General features: G+C 38.1%; 1 protein-coding gene across 9 annotated transcripts in view; it reads right to left on the bottom strand.

Moving 5' to 3' along the window:
- Positions 1–16,504, bottom strand: part of TRDMT1 (tRNA aspartic acid methyltransferase 1) — a 104,498-nt gene that overhangs the window by 46,118 nt on the left and 41,876 nt on the right. The window contains exon 1 of one of the 9 annotated variants that reach the window (XM_025000334.2): positions 7,165–13,108. The gene's annotated coding sequence lies outside the window, so the exon portion shown is untranslated. 9 annotated transcript variants of the gene reach the window in all.

Here is a 16,504-nt window from a genome sequence, read left to right on the forward strand (position 1 = left end):
CAGATTCAGAGAATTTTGGTATAGTCTTAAAATAGCAGTCAAAATTTGTAACTGCTGTTGTATTTTGCAATTACCACCCTCTTTGCACTTCTTTCTCAAAACACATACAAACCCAATTATGTGTAAACCCTGTCCCAAATCAGTAGAAAATGTGAAGAGTTCTTGAAATAAAAGTATTGGAGAGGTCTTAGGAAAATCATCAGAGAAAGTATTACAAAGTTAAATAGTAGCTCCAAATAGCTATTTCTTTAATAACCATTTCTTTTAATAGTTAAATTTGGCAGCCCAAATATCAAAAAATTAAAGAGAAAAACATTAGGATGTGAGGAGCTAGGCCGCATGTAACAAGGACCTGGAAATAAAAACCAGATCACAGAAGATGGGGCAAAGAGGAAGCAAACACACACTCAGGAACAATCACAACACTACACTGAGGCCTAGGAAAGATGATGCCAGAGAGAAACAAGGGGATAAATGCATCCAAGTAAATATTTACTACACGTCTACTACCAGGCTCAAGAACCTGGGCTAGGACCAACTCTCTCTAGGTACCCTGCTGCCTTGTATATAGGTCACTGGAAGCTTCACGGTCCAGTTAGTAATATCATAGGCAGCTGCCTCTGATTGAGTTTAAATCCAATAATTAATCTGCCTTCGTATAAAGTAAATTTAAGTTCTAAATTATATCTTTGTCAAAGGTATCAGAGAGATCTTGAAACATAAATGAAGAAGGCTTTTAAACAAATAACAAAAATTAGTATGTAAGAATCAATTTGCAAAATCACAAACCTTATAATCAAGGTTAAGAACTAAGCAACTACTAATCATTGTAACAGAGCTGGGAATTAAGTAAATTTCATTGAACTATTCCACTGTGTTGCTAAACAGGAAGTGTTGTAATTAGCATGATGCCGCCTGCTTGCATTTCTATTATATATACAGCAAGCTGGGAATGCCTGGAGTTAGTTGATATGATTTTTCTCTTTTTATAGGCTGATTGAAAACCCACAGTGATGTGCCAAATCTGTACCACAATCAATAATTAATTTTATGTTCTTGTATTATGTGCCCAGAAGACATAAAAACTGACAAAAAAAAAAACCTGCCAAAGGCATGTTTTATGTGGTGATACAAAAACTGATGAACCAAAAATTCTTTCTCAGAAAACAATAGATTTTTAAAGTCAATAAACAAATGCACTGTGTGCACATATTTTACTGTAATAAAATTACGATCTACCACATGACCTAGAAAGTTATTTCCATGATGAAAAATAAACATACTAAGATCTTCCTGACACTAATTCACCCTGCCTTTTCAAAACAGAATTGTTTTGAGGTATGAGTGTGTTAAGGAAAAAGTTAAACTACTTAAATAATACTCTTAAAAACCATGCCTTTCAATTCTACCAAAACCTTAAACTGAGCTCCAAAGACAAGTTGTCTTGATATTTCTTACCATATACTTTAAATCTATAGCCTCCAAAAATCTTTGTTAAGCTACATACACAGATTTTGAAAGTGTTTTAAAAATCCAAACAAATATAATTCAGTAGATTTTGCCCAAGGGAGCCCTGTCACTTTAAATGGTCCCAGAGTAGTCATTCTCAGAGGGGAGAGGGTTGGGGAAAAAGAGATCCACAGGATCTGTTGGGAAAGTAGAAGGGAAGGACATGTTTTCAGTATTTTGATCTATTGCTTTACCTGGATTTTATTCATGATATTTCTGGTTTATTATGGATTGCATATTTGTTAATATTAACAGGAAGCATAGATTTTAAAAAAGGTGAGATACTACATAATTAGATGAACATAGCATAAATTATTTTTAAAAATTGTCAGATTAGATCTACAAGGAAAGGATAAAGGGTATCATATTCCTATTTACATGAGCCTTAAAGTAAAAAAAAGGCAGATTTAGTTATGTCAAGAGAGACTTTGAAGTGAAATGTTAGAAATGTCACTGGAATTACATGCATAATTCCTGCTCTTAAATATGTTTCTTAATAAGTGGGCAAAAAACACACATACACACCATGTTTGAATAGTGATTATTTTCCTCCTTTTTCTGATCACACTTTCTGGAAAAGCTGCAAGGAAGAACCTCTGGTTGTTGGGAGTAAAAGGTATAAGCACAACACTCTACCTGCCTTTCCTAACCAAATAAATCAAAAAGTTTAAATTGTTCATACATAGCTAATGTGGGGAAAAAACATTTTAGAATGTAAATATAAAATTAACTGGCCTCCTTTGAAATAAGGAAAGTTGCTTTTTTTCTTCTTTTCCTTATCATTTTTTTCTGAACTGTTTCTCATATAGGTGAGTCATTCTTGAATTACCTCATTATAATCAACCTGAAACATGTAATCAGGTACGCTAACACTGACATCTAGTTGTGAAATAGAAGATCAATTGAATACATCAAATGTCTATTTCTTTTCATTCAAAGTCAAGCTTAATTAAAACTAAAAAGTATTTAGCAAAAACAGACATGCAAGGATTCTGAATTTAAAATGATCGCCAAAGTATATTTCCTACTTCTTTTTAAAGATTCTTACACTTCAAATATAACAATAAGTTGCATTTCTTTACACTAACAATGAAATATCAAAAAAGGAATGCAAAAAAAATTCCTTTAAAAATCATACCAAAAAATTAAATAAAAATTAAATTTGATTAGGAATAAGCCTGATCAAAAACTTATATGCTGAGAACTATAATGAACAAAAAAGAACAGGATTCAAAGAAATGGAAAGATAATCCATGCTCTTATATTGGAAGAATTAGCATCGTGAAAACAGCCATCCTGTCCAAAGCAATCCATTACTCATGACATTTTTCACATAACTAGAACAAATAATCCTAAAATGTATATGGAACCATAGAAGACCCAGAATTGCCAAAGCAATCCTGAGGAAAAAGAACAAAGCAGGTGGCAAAACTCTCCTAGACTTTGGATGATACTACAAAGTTACAGTAATCAAAACGCTACTGGCATAAAAACAGATACATGGATAATGGAACAGAGTAAAAGCCCAGATAAACCCACACACCTATGTCAATTAACCTTTGACAAAGGAGTCAAGAATATAGAATATAGAACAGGGAAAAGTCAGCAAATGGTGCTAGGAAAGTTCGACGGCCACATGTAAATCAATAAAGTTAGAACATCCTCACACCATACACAAAAATAAATCCAAAATGGCTTAAAGACTTAACCATAAAGCATGACACTATAAAACTCCTAAAAGAAAACATAGGCAAAACATTCTCTGACATAAATCATACCAATTTTTTTTTAGGTCAGTCTCCCAAGGCAACAGAAATAAAAGCAAAAATAAATAAATGGGACCTAATCAAACTTAGAAGCTTTTGCACAGCAAACGAAACCATAAGCAAAACGAAATCTAAGACAACCTATGGAGTGGGAGAAAATATCTGCAACCAACAAGGGCTTAATTTCTAAAATATACAATCAGCCCATACAACTCAACAACAACAAAAATCAAAAAACCCAACTGAAAAATGGGCAGAACTAAATAGACATTTCTCCAAAGAAAACATTATTGATGTTGTTCAGTCACTAAATCACGTCCGACTCTTTGAAACTCCATGGACTGCAGCACACCAGACTTCCCTGTCCTTCATTATCTCCTGGAGTTTTCTCAAACTCATGTCCATTGAGTCAGAGATGCCATCCAACCATCTCATCCTCTGTCACCCCCTTTTTGTCCTGTCTTCAATCTTTCCCAGCATCAGGGTCTTTTCCAATGGGTCACTTCTAATCAGGTGGCCAAAGTACTGGAGCTTCAGTTTCAGGATCAGTCCTTCCAATGAATATTCAGGGTTGATTTCCTTTAGGATTGACTGGTTTGATCTCCTTGCTGTCCAAGGGACTTGCAAGAGTCTTCTCCAGCACCACAATTTGAAAGCATCAATTTTTTGGTGCTCAGCCTTCTTTATGGTCCAACTCTCACAACCATATATAACTACTGAAAAAACCATTGACTATACTGACCTTTGTCTGCAAGATGATCTGTTTTTTAATATGCTGTCTAGGTTTTCATAGCTTTTCTTCTAAGGAGCAAGCCCCTTTTAATTTCTGGATGCAGTCACCATCCACAGTGATTTTGGAGCCCAAGAAAATAAAATCTGCCACTGTTTCCACTCCTCCCCCCATCTATTTGCCATGAAGAAGACATAAAGATGGCCAAGAAGCACACGAAAAGATGCTCAACGCCACTAATTATTAGAGAAATACAAATCAAAACTACAAGGAGGTACCAACCTCACACTGGTCAGAATGGCCATCACGAAGAAGTCTACAAATAACAAATGCTGGAGAAGGTGTAGTGAAAAAGCAACCATCCTACACTGTTGGTGGGAATGTAAGCTGGTACATTAACTATTGAAAGACAGTATGGAGGTTCCTCAAAGCTAAAAATAAGAGTTACCGTAAGATACAGCAATCCCACTCCTGGGCATATATCCACACAAAACTATAATTTAAAAAGATACATGCACCCCTATGTTCATAGCAGCACTACGCACAACAGCCAAGACATGGAAACAACCTAAAGGCCACTGGCAGGTGAATGGATGAAGATGAGGCACATACATACAATGGAATATTACCTAGCCATAAAAAGGAATGAAATAATGCCATGGCCAACAACATATATGGCATAGAGATCATCACACTGAGGCAAATATAAAGTGTATGTGTACACATTAAGAAAAAAAAAAAAAAAAAAGCCAGCTGTCAATGGGGCTATATCTTGATGGCAGATGTGTAATTCTGGGGTGATTCTTACCGCTTTCTTAAACTTTCTTGGATTATTTGTGGGATTTTTTTTTTTTTTACAATAATAATGTATTTTATAATCAGTAAAATATTTTATATTTTATAATGGGCTTCCCTTGTTGCTTAATCAGTAAAGAATCTGCCTGCAGTATAGGAGACCCGGGTTTGATCCCTGGGTTGGGAAGATCCTCTGGAGAAGGAAATGGCAACCCATTCCAGTATCCTTGCCTGGAAAATCTCATGGCCTGGTGGGCTGCAGTCCATGGGGTCACAAAGAGTCAGGCACGACTCAGCGACTAACACTTACTTACTTACTTATCATCAGTAAAAAGCAAACAAAAAATTTTTATCTTGAAAAAAAGAATTCAATACTTCTCTGTTATAACCCTGAAAAACCAAAAGAAAAGTAAATTTCAAGAACAGACAAGAATATATTCTTATACACTAGCTACATCCTCAAAACACACAGAGGCCCTCCCACACACACACACCGGCGAACAGTTGTAACTCAATGCATCATTTTATCCCATCAACACAATAGTCAAAAGAATAAAAAACAACAAGAATTAAACTGAGATAGTTTTTAAAAGATCAACATATGGCACCCAATATAATGAGTTGAAAGCTAACTCTTTAAATATTGTTGTTGTTGTTTAGTTGCTAAGTTGTGTCTGACTCTTTGCGAGCCCATGGACTGTAGCACGCCAGGCTCCTCGGTCCAAGAGATTTCCCAGGAAAGAATAGTACAATGGGTTGCCATTCTCTTTTCCAGGGAATCTTCCTGACCCAGAGATGGAACCTGAGTCTCCTGCATTGGTAAGCAGATTCTTTACCACTGAGCCACCTGGGAAGCCCACCTATTTAAACACTTAACAGAACTCAAGGGATAGAAATCTGTCTTCTCCACTTTCCCCATGACATCTAAGACCTTCACCTTAAACTCTTTAAAGGCACAACCATGTTTAAAAACACATTTTATTTAAATAAACACATGTAATGCAGCCTATTACAGATTTAAACAACAAAGACTATTTTACATAAATTTGCTGTGAGTGAATTAACATCTATGAATTGTTCATGTTTTTGGTGATGCTTTCTCATAATTTAAAGATGACAATTTCTGACATGTTCATTCTGACCAAGTCAATGAAGAACTTACAGATGACATAAGCATCAGTACTCTGTATCTAGTTGGTTGTGAGTGGAAAAACAAAGGCTTGTTGTAAAAGTGTAATTATGTTATCAATCATAAAGATCCCCAAGATTAAAACTCCTCTCCTGCCATTCTGAGTCTTTCTTTGCTTTATGGCAGAAAGCGAAGAAGAACTAAAGAGCCTCTTAATGAAAGTGAAAGAGGAGAGTGAAAAATTTGACTTAAAACTCAACATTCAGAAAACTAAGATCATGGCATCTGGTCCCATCAGTTCATGGCAAATAGATGGGAAACAATGGAAATAGTAATAGACTTTATTCTTTTGGGCTCCAAGATCACTGTGGATGGTGACTGCAGCCATGAAATTAAGATGCTTGCTCCTTGGAAGAAAACCTATGACCAACCTAGACAGCATATTAAAAAGCAGAGACATTACTTTGCCAACAAATATCCATCTAATCCAAGTTATGGTTTTTCCAGTAGGAAAAACATCCAGTATGCATATGAGAGTTGGACTCTCAAGAAAGCTGAGCGCCAAAGAATTGATGCTTTTGAATTGTGGTGTTGGAGAAGACTCTTGATATTTCCTTGGACTGCAAGAAGATCCATCCAGTCAATCTTGGGGGAAATCAGTCCTGAATATTCACTGGAAGGACTGATGCTGAGGCTGATGCTTCAATATTTTGGCCACCTGATGCAAAGAAGAGACTCACTAGAAAAGACCCTGATGCTGGGAAAGACTGAAGGAGGGAGGAGAAGGGGACGACAGAGGATGAGCTGGTTGGATGACATCACCGACACGATGGACATGAGTTTGAGTAGGCTGTGGGAGTTGGTAATGGACAGAGAAGCCCGGCGTGCTGCAGTTCATGGGGTTGCAAAGAGTCAGACACGACTGAGCAACTGAACTGAACTGAAATTTTATAACTCTGCACTAGACCAGAAAGCACAGGCTAGTCCTAAGACCTCAGAGGAAAATGCATTCAATTAACTTCATTGCTCATTTTCCTCCTCCGTACTCCTCCTGACTGTACGCAAACCTTTTTCACTAAGCCACATAGTACTCAAAAATATTAGCTACCATTATTTTTTATAATCAAGGCTGTCACAGGCACACCCTAAGAGATCTTTTATTCAAAACGTGTGTATGTGCATACATGTGTGTGCATCTGTTCACATAGTCCAAGAAAAGATTTAGAATAGGATACCTAGTTGGCTCGTTGCCTGTGTTTGAATTTTAGCTTCACTCTTTCCAACTGTGTGACTTAAACAAACTCTTGAGTGTCTTCACCTATAAAACAGAGATAATAAGGTACCTACATCACAGTTGCCTGAGGATTAAATTACTTAATACCTGTAAGATTCTTACATTTGTGCTCACCATACAGTGGTCACTCAATAAATGTTTGCTATTATCAAAAGTACAAAGACTTTTAAAAATAAGAATATCAAACGTTGAAATATATATATATAGGTGTGATAGGAATTTTCACTGCAGATGTGAACATCAATTGAGGATTCAATGTTTTAGGAGTTTGGCCGTATGTATCTAAAGTCTAAAAACTGCTTTGAACTTACCAATTTTATACTGGGGCACATACCCTAAGGTATGGCAGATAGAATAAAGACCCCTCAAAGATGTCCACATCCTAATCTCTGAAGCTTGTGAAATGTTACCTTACATAGCAATGGGGACTTTGCAGATATGACTAAGGATCAAGAGGAGATTATCCTGGGTTATAATGATAGACCCAGTATAATCACAAGAAGGATGAATGACGGTTAGAGTCAGAGAAGAAGATGTGATGAGGGAAGCAGAGGTCAGGGAGAAAGATGTGAAGATGCTACACTTCTGGCTCTGAAGATGGAGGAAGGGGTCACGAGCCAAATGCAGGTGACCTACAAACACTGGAAAAGGCCAGGAAGGAGATTCTCTCCTAGGGCCTCCAGAAGGAACCAGCCCTGGCAACACCTTGATGTTAAGACATCTGACCTCCAGAGTTTAAGAGAATATATCTGTGTTGCTTTAAGCCATTAAGTTTATGGTCAACTGTTACAGCAGCAACAGGAAACTAGTACTTAAGGCAATAACAGAGATGTAGAGAAAAGACGCATATGATGTATCAATGGCATGTTATTTATAACAGTGAATATTACAAGCAACCTAATTGTGGAATGGAATGGACATTCCATAAAATGGAATGTCACACAACCATCAAATATCAAAAGTTAACAAAGACATTTACTGGCAAAGAAAAATTCAAGATATTCCATGTGAAAAAAGCTATAATTTATTTTAGTGTTCATGGACCCATGTAGGACACAGATTGAAAAGATAAAATCTAAATCCTCAACAAGGATTAGCCCTACATGAGCATCATATAGAATTTTTAAATTTTCTTCTGCATTTGTCCAGCATGGGTATTTCCTTAGCAGACTATAATCTCTGAAGGAGAGAACAGAGCATGTCTATAGAGTCCCTTGGACTGCAAGGAGATCCAACCAGTCCATCCTAAAGCAGATCAGTCCTGGGTGTTCACTGGAAGAACTGATGTTGAAGCTGAAACTCCAATACTTTAGCCACCTGATGTGCAGAGCTGACTCATATGAAAAGACCCTGATGCTGGGAGGGATTGGGGGCAGGAGGAGAAGGGGACGACAGAGGATAAGATGGTTGGATGGCATCACCGACTCCATGGACATGGGTTTGGGTGGACTCCGGCAGTTGGTGATGGACAGGGAGGCCTGGCGTGCTGCGGTTCATGGGGTCGAAAAGAGTCGGACATGACTGAGCGACTGAACTTAGAAATCAGTCAGCAATTATGTCCTGAATGAATAAGAATGGTCTCAGTATTTCCCAACTTTCAACAAATGTATTACACAGTTAAAAATAAAAAGAGCACTAAATGTAAAAATATTTTTAAAATATTCAACTTCATATGTTATCAAAAAATTAAAATAATCTCACCTAGTAAATTATATAGTCTTAGGTATTATATTGGTATATCTATAGTCACACAAACACTATGAAATTTAAGCTGGTATGTCCTTTAAAAACGAACCTGACAATATCAACAGTCAATAAAACGCTCATGCTCTATAACTTACTCATTCAAATATTTGTTGAGTATCTGCTTTGTGCAAGCACTATTCTTGATGCCAACGATACAACAGTCAACAAGATAAATCTCTACACACACAAAACAAACAAGATTCTGACACAGAAACATCCCCACCTGATGGAGATTCCATTTTAGGAGAGGCAATTAGAAACATAACCAAGTAAAACAGTATGATAGGTAATAGTAAATGCTTATAGTAAAAATCCAGATAAGTCAATGGCACCCCACTCCAGTACTCTTGCCTGGAAAATCCCATGGACAGAGGAGCCTGGTGGGCTGCAGTCCATGGGGTCGCCAAGAGTCGGACACGACTGAGCGACTTCACCTTCACTTTTCACTTTCATGCACTGGAGAAGGAAATGGCAACCCACTCCAGTGTTCTTGCCTGGAGAATCCCAGGAACTGGGGAGCCTGGTGGGCTGCCGTCTCTGGGGTCACACAGAGTCGGACATGACCGAAGCGACTTAGCAGCAGCAGCAGGGTAAAAATCAAACAGAAAGGGGGACAGGGAGGCAGAGCAGAAGTTTTTGATACTGACCAGGGAAGAATGAGAAGATGACGTAAGAGTAAACACAGGGACTAAGCACGTGTCTATGTGGGGAGCAGGGTGCCAGGCAGAGGGAACAGCAAGTTCAACAGTACTGAAGTGGTGATGTGCTTGATGTGTGCTGGAGAGCAAGACCCTCAGCCCCACTCCACCCCAGAAGCTAACACTGAAAGCGGGACAATGTGCATGCTTCCTGACTTTTTTCTATGTCCATACTCATCTACATTACACACACATGCAATATTGTACATATGTGCCCAAATATGACAACTAGCATAAAAGCCAGTTGCCCATTTTCCACATAAGACTAGCCAAAATGAGAGGTAAAGCCATTTCCATAATACAGACGATGAAAGGAAATGACTTCATATTATATAATTTATTAATTTAGTTACGTAAACATTTTAAATAACACTTTCTTATTATGTTCATTTAGAAACATTGGTTTGTCCACTCAAATTTCATGAAACAAGATTATTCAATATGCATCTTGAAATCACGGTCTTTACCATCCATGGAGCCACTTTTTAAGTTATCTAACAATTTTCAACAGCACATCAATTTCAAAGTTACTTAAGATCTAGCACTTTTTTTGAGTCCATGCATGATGATGTCACTGGAAATATTATGCCAACCACAACTACCCATTAGCTATTTGTGATCTCCACAAAGTAACCCCATAGTGTATTGCTTTGTAATGCAATTTCTAGAAGGTTTGTTTACAATGATATCTAATACTTATAATTGTAAGGTCATCTTCCCCAAAATTATCTCTAAATCTTTAAATTTGGCTGTAACATTTTTTCACCAATTTCAAGTGACCCCAACAAGCATCCTAAATGGGTATTAAGTTTTTTCAAGCTAATGTAACTTTTCCAAGCAGTGTTTTATTACTTTGTTGTTCAAACTAAAATAAGGTAGTTGAAGAATATCAGCACCCTTCATGAGAACTATAATATAAGGCCATATCCTCTTTCCAAAGTATAGTTTTTGGAGGGAAAATGAATATATTACATTGAAGAATTTATGACAAATATGTATTTAAGGGCATATGTATATATGTTTGGGTTTTGGTTTTGATGAAATCACAAGCCATTTGATGATACAATCATGGGAGAAATGCAAAAGACAACCTTTTATGAGAAACAGATCTCTGGATTTCCAGCATGCTTCCCTAGCCAAATACTGAAATGCCAACCCACATAAAAAAAAAACAACAAAAAAACTGTAACATTATAGATTCACATATTTTTTCTTCAAGCCTGGTCACTGATATTCTGACAAATCAAAATTAACTTAAGGAAATCTCATTGGATGGAGAGTCAAGTAGAGATAAATGATCAGCATTAAGGCAAAATCAACAATTATTTTTAAAACAACTCAGAAAATAATAACAAAAATAAAATGAGGCCACAAAAACAAAATGTCTTCTGAAGAAGCAGAGAAATTAAAAGTACTGTGGAACCTTATTATCATCTAAATTTCAGGGATTTTAGGACAAAATGTAAATAAGGCAAAATTACTTATTTAGTATCTCTTATTTGATCTATTAATATTAAAGTTCAAGTGCTCCTACTAGAACTGTGTATAAATCCTTTGAATTATGGGTTCTTTGTGGACTGATATTGACCTATAATTAAGGAACATGCCATAGTCTATGAGGGTCATGCATGCGCTAAAAGGCTATGATGTTTGTTGCTTAAATGAAGTCTCATTCACTGAGAACAAAGGGATTATTAAATTCACTATTGAGTTTGAACAAAAGTCACTAATAGATGCTGAAAAACTATTATAATTAACTCTCTAATGGAGTAGTTTTACCTTAGTCCAAGAGTTATGCTAGGCTTGTGGTAATTAAAAGTCCCAGAATGAAAAGAACTAGTGAAAAGGTAAGAGCAACTATTGATCCAGGTAAACTAATGGTATTTATAGTATTTTTAAAATCTCAACATACAATCTACTTATTTTCCAAAGATGGGCATGCATGCTCAGTCACTCAGTCATGTCCAACTCTTTGCAACCCTATGGACTATAGCCCTCCAGGCTCCTTTGTCCATGGGATTTCCCAGGTAAGAATACTAGACTGGGTTGCCATTTCCTCCTCCAAGAAGGATCTCTCTGACTCAGGGATCAAACCTGCATCTCCTGCCATCTAGGAAGATATATATATATATATATTTTGCTTTTAGGGAGGATGAGAGCAGTTTGGCACTATTTCTGAAGATCACGCTTCAGATATACTCCTAGTAATTTCCCAATGGCAAAGCAAAAAGCCAAAAGAAATCCTAAGAAGGCTCCAGACACCAAAAAATACCAAATTCTACATGTAATATTAATTTTATACACCTTTATGATAATAATCATTCTGGAGTCACTCACAGATATACTCTCATATATCAACCTCTTCTTTTCAACTTTCCATACAAAGAAATAACATTTCTTGACAGGAATAAAGTTAAACTTCCAATTAATTTTACCATATCTCATGATTATAACAACATATGATTAAAATTCTACACTGAGTTAAAACCAACTTATTCTCAATAGGTGTGATTATTTTGAGAAAAGTTCAAATGTCTTATCATGTGATACAGAGAAAAAACTCTATTATCTATTAAAATTTCACATATACTCACACACATAAAAACTTTTTATGCTTCTATTCAACTGGTCACTCTCCAGCACATACACACACACACACACACACACACACACACACACACACAATTTGTTCTATACCCTGCATAACACCTTTTCACATCCTTTAAAATGTTATCCATGGATCAACTTTGGGAAGTGCCGATTTAGCTCATCCAAAAAAAACAAAAAAGAGAGAGAGACCTTCATGATTCAGACTTAATACCTAAGCTTAAATTTGTCACAGTATAATGATATCTACTTTAAGCTATAGAGTTCATGGCAAACGTGACCCTTGTTCGCCTATCCATTCCACAAATATGTGTAAGTGATGTTCTAGACAAAATCTATCCTATTATGGAATTATATTCTAGTTGTGGGGGGGTCAACCAACAAATAAGTAAGTATATAAGTATATACTATGCCTAATCATGAACAGTACTATGGTACAAATAAAGGAGACTAAGCCAGACAGTGTAGAAGAAGAACCTGGTTATATTTGTATGTAGGTTGGTTAGAGGATGTCTCAGTAGCAGCAACCTGAAGAAAATGAGGGAGCAGGTCTGGGACATATCTGACAAAAGATGCTTCTAGACCAGAAAAGAGAGACAATGCAAAGGTCCAAAGATGGGAACATGCTTGTTTGTCAGAGAAACAGACAGGAGACTGGTGTTATGGACTGTATGTTAATGTTCCCCCCATATCCATATGTTGAAACTTCACGTCCCAGTGTGATGGTGCTAGGAGGTGGGGCTTTGGGGAGGTCATTAGGATGAGAAGTAGGTGAATGAGGGTAGAGCTCTCATGAGTAGGATAAATGCCCTGAAAGTAAGGAGATAGTTTGCTTCCCCTCTCTTCTACCAAGTGACAACATGATGAGCAGGCAACCTGGAAGACAACCCTCACCAGAATTCAACCATGCTATCATGAAGATTTGAACTTCCCAGCCTTCAGAACTGTGAGAGATTAATTTCTATTTCTTATGAGTCTCTGGTACTCTATTGCTGCTGTAGTTAAGTCACTCAGTCATGTCTGAAACTCTGCAACACCATGGGCTGCAGCACGCCAGGCCTCCCTGTCCTCCACCATCTCCTGGAGTGTGCTCACTCATGTCCATCGAGTCGGTGACACCACACAACCATCTCATCCTCTGTTGTCCCCTTCTCCTCCTGCCCTCGATCTTTCCCAGCATCAGGGTCTTTTCCAATGAGTCAGCCCTTCGCATCAGGTGGCCAAAGTACTGGAGTTTCAGCTTCAGCATCAGTCCTTCCAATGAATATTCAAACTGATTTCCTTCAGAATGGACTGCTTGGATCTCCTTGCAGTCCAAGGGACTCTCAAGAGTCTTCTCCAACACCACAGTTCAAAAGCATCAATTCTTCGGCACTCAGCTTTCTTCACAGTACAACTCTCACATCCATACACGACTACTGGAAAAACCATAGCCTTGACTAGACGGACCTTTGTTGGCAAAGTAATGTCTCTGCTTTTGAATATGCTATCTAACTTTCCTTCCAAGGAGTAAGCGTCTTTTAATTTCATGGCTGCAGTCACCATATGCAGTGATTCTGGAGCCCCCCAAAATAAAGTCTGACACTGTTTCCACTGTTTCCCCATCTATTTCCCATGAACTGACGGGACCAGATGCCATGATCTTCGTTTTCTGAATGTTGAGCTTTAAGCCAACTTTTTCACTCTCCTCTTTCACTTTCATCAAGAGGCTTTTGAGTTCCTCTTCACTTTCTGCCATAAGGGTGGTGTCATCTGCATATCTGAGGTTACTGATATTTGTCCCAGCAATCTTGATTCCAGCTTGTGCTTCTTCCAGTCCAGCATTTCTCATGATGTTCTCTGCATATAAGTTAAATAAGCAGGGTGACAATATACAGCCTTGATGTACTCCTTTTCCTATTTGGAACCAGTCTGTTGTTTCATGTCCAGTTCTAACTGTTGCTTCCTGACCTGCACATAAGTTTCTCAAGAGGCAGGTCAGGTGGTCTGGTATTCCCATGTCTTTCAGAATTGTCCACAGTTTATTGTGATCCACAAGTCAAAGGCTTTGGCATAGTCAATAAAGCAGAAATAGATGTTTTTTATGGAACTCCCTTGCTTTTTCCATGATCCAGCGGATGTTGGCAATTTGATCTCTGGTTCCTCTGCCTTTTCAAAAACCAGCTTGAACATCTGGAAGTTCACGGTTCACGTGTTGCTGAAGCCTGGCTTGGAGAATTTTGAGCACTGCTTTACTAGCGTGTGAGATGAGTGCAATTGTGCGGTGCATTGTGCCAGAGTGCATTCTTTGGCATTGCCTTTCTTTGGGATTGGAATGAAAACTGACCTTTTCCAGTCCTGTGGCCACTGCTGAGTTTTCCAAATTTGCTGGCATATTGAGTGCAGCATTTTCACAGCATCATCTTTCAAGATTTGGAATAGCGCAACTGGAATTCCATCACCTCCACTAGCTTTGTTCATAGTGATGCTTTGTAAGGCCCACTTGACTTCACATTCCAGGATGTCTGGCTCTAGGTGAGTGATCACACCACCGTGATTATTTTGGTCATGAAGATTTTTTTTGTACAGTTCTTATGTGTATTTTTGCCACCTCTTCTTAATATCTTCTGCTTCTGTTAAGTCCATACCATTTCTGTCCTCTATCGAGCCCATCTTTGCATGAAATGTTCCCTTGGTATCTCAAATTTTCTTGAAGTGATCTGTAGTCTTTCCCATTCTGTTGTTTTCTTCTATTTCTTTGCATTGACCACTGAGGAAGGCTTTCTTATCTCTCCTTAATATTCTTTGGAACTCTGCATTCAGATGCTTGTATCTTTTCCTTATCTCCTTTGCATTTCATTTCTCTTCTTTTCACAGCTATTTGTAAGGCCTCCCCAGACAACCATTTTGCTTTTTTGCATTTCTTTTCCATGGGGATGGTCTTGATCCCTGTCTCCTGTACAGTGTTACGAACCTCTGTCCACAGTTCTTCAGGCACTCTATCAGATCTAATCCCTTGAAACTTTTAGTTACCTCCACTGTATAATCATAAGGGATTTGATTCAGGTCATACCTGGATGGTCTAGTGGTTTTCCCTACTTTCTTCAATTTAAGTCTGAATTTGGCAATAAGGCGTTCATGATCTGAGCCACAGTCCGCTCCTGGTCTTGTTTTTGCTGACTGTATAGAGCTTCTCCATCTTTGGCTGCAGAGAATATAATCAATCTGATTTCGGTGTTGGCCACCTGGTGATGTCCATGTGTAGAGTCTTCTCTTGTGTTGTTGGAAGAGGGTGTTTGCTATGACCAGTGCGTTCTCTTGGCAAAACTCTATTAGCCTTTGCCCTGCTTCATTCCGTATTCCAAGGCCAAATTTGCCTGTTACTCCAGGTGTTTCTTGACTTCCTACTTTTGCATTCTAGTCCCCTATAATGAAAAGGACATCTTTTTTGGGTGTCAGTTCTAAAAGGTCTTGTAGGTCTTCATAGAACTGTTCAACTTCAGCTTCTTGAGTGTTACTGGTTGGGGCATAGACTTGGATTACTGTGATATTGAATGGTTTGCCTTGGAAACGAACAGAGATCGTTCTGTCATTTTTGAGATTGCACCCAAGTACTGCATTTCAGACTCTTTTGTTGACCATGATGGCTACTCCATTTCTTCTAAGGGATTCCTGCCCACAGTAGTAGATATAATGGTCATCTAAGTTAAAATCACCCATTCCAGTGCATTTTCATTCACTGATTTCTAGAATGTCGACGTTCACTCTTGCCATCTCCTGTTTGACCATTTCCTATTTGCCTTGATTCATGGACCTAACATTCCAGGTTTCAATGCAATATTGCTCTTTACAGCATCGGACCTTGCTTCTGTCACCAGTCACATCCACAAGTGGGTATTGTTTTTGCTTTGGCTGCATCCCTTTATTCTTTCTGGAGTTATTTCTCTACTGATCTCCAGTAGTGTATTGGGCACCTACCGACCTGGGGAGTTCCTCTTTCAGTATCCCATCATTTTGCCTTTTCATACTGTTCGTGGGGTTCTCAAGGCAAGAATACTTAAGTGGTCAATCTAGTGAATCTAATCACACGGACCACAGCCTTGTTTCAATGAAACTAAGCCATGTCGTGTGGGGCCACCCAAGACAGGTGGATCATGGCGGAGAGGTCTGACAGGATGTGGTCCACTGGAGAAGGGAATGACATATAAAAACTCCTTAGTAATTGTTGCAGCTAACCACCATTGTTACTAG

The sequence above is a fragment of the Bos taurus genome, chromosome 13, assembly GCF_002263795.3.
Source record: "Bos taurus isolate L1 Dominette 01449 registration number 42190680 breed Hereford chromosome 13, ARS-UCD2.0, whole genome shotgun sequence".
Classification (NCBI taxonomy): domain Eukaryota; kingdom Metazoa; phylum Chordata; class Mammalia; order Artiodactyla; family Bovidae; genus Bos; species Bos taurus.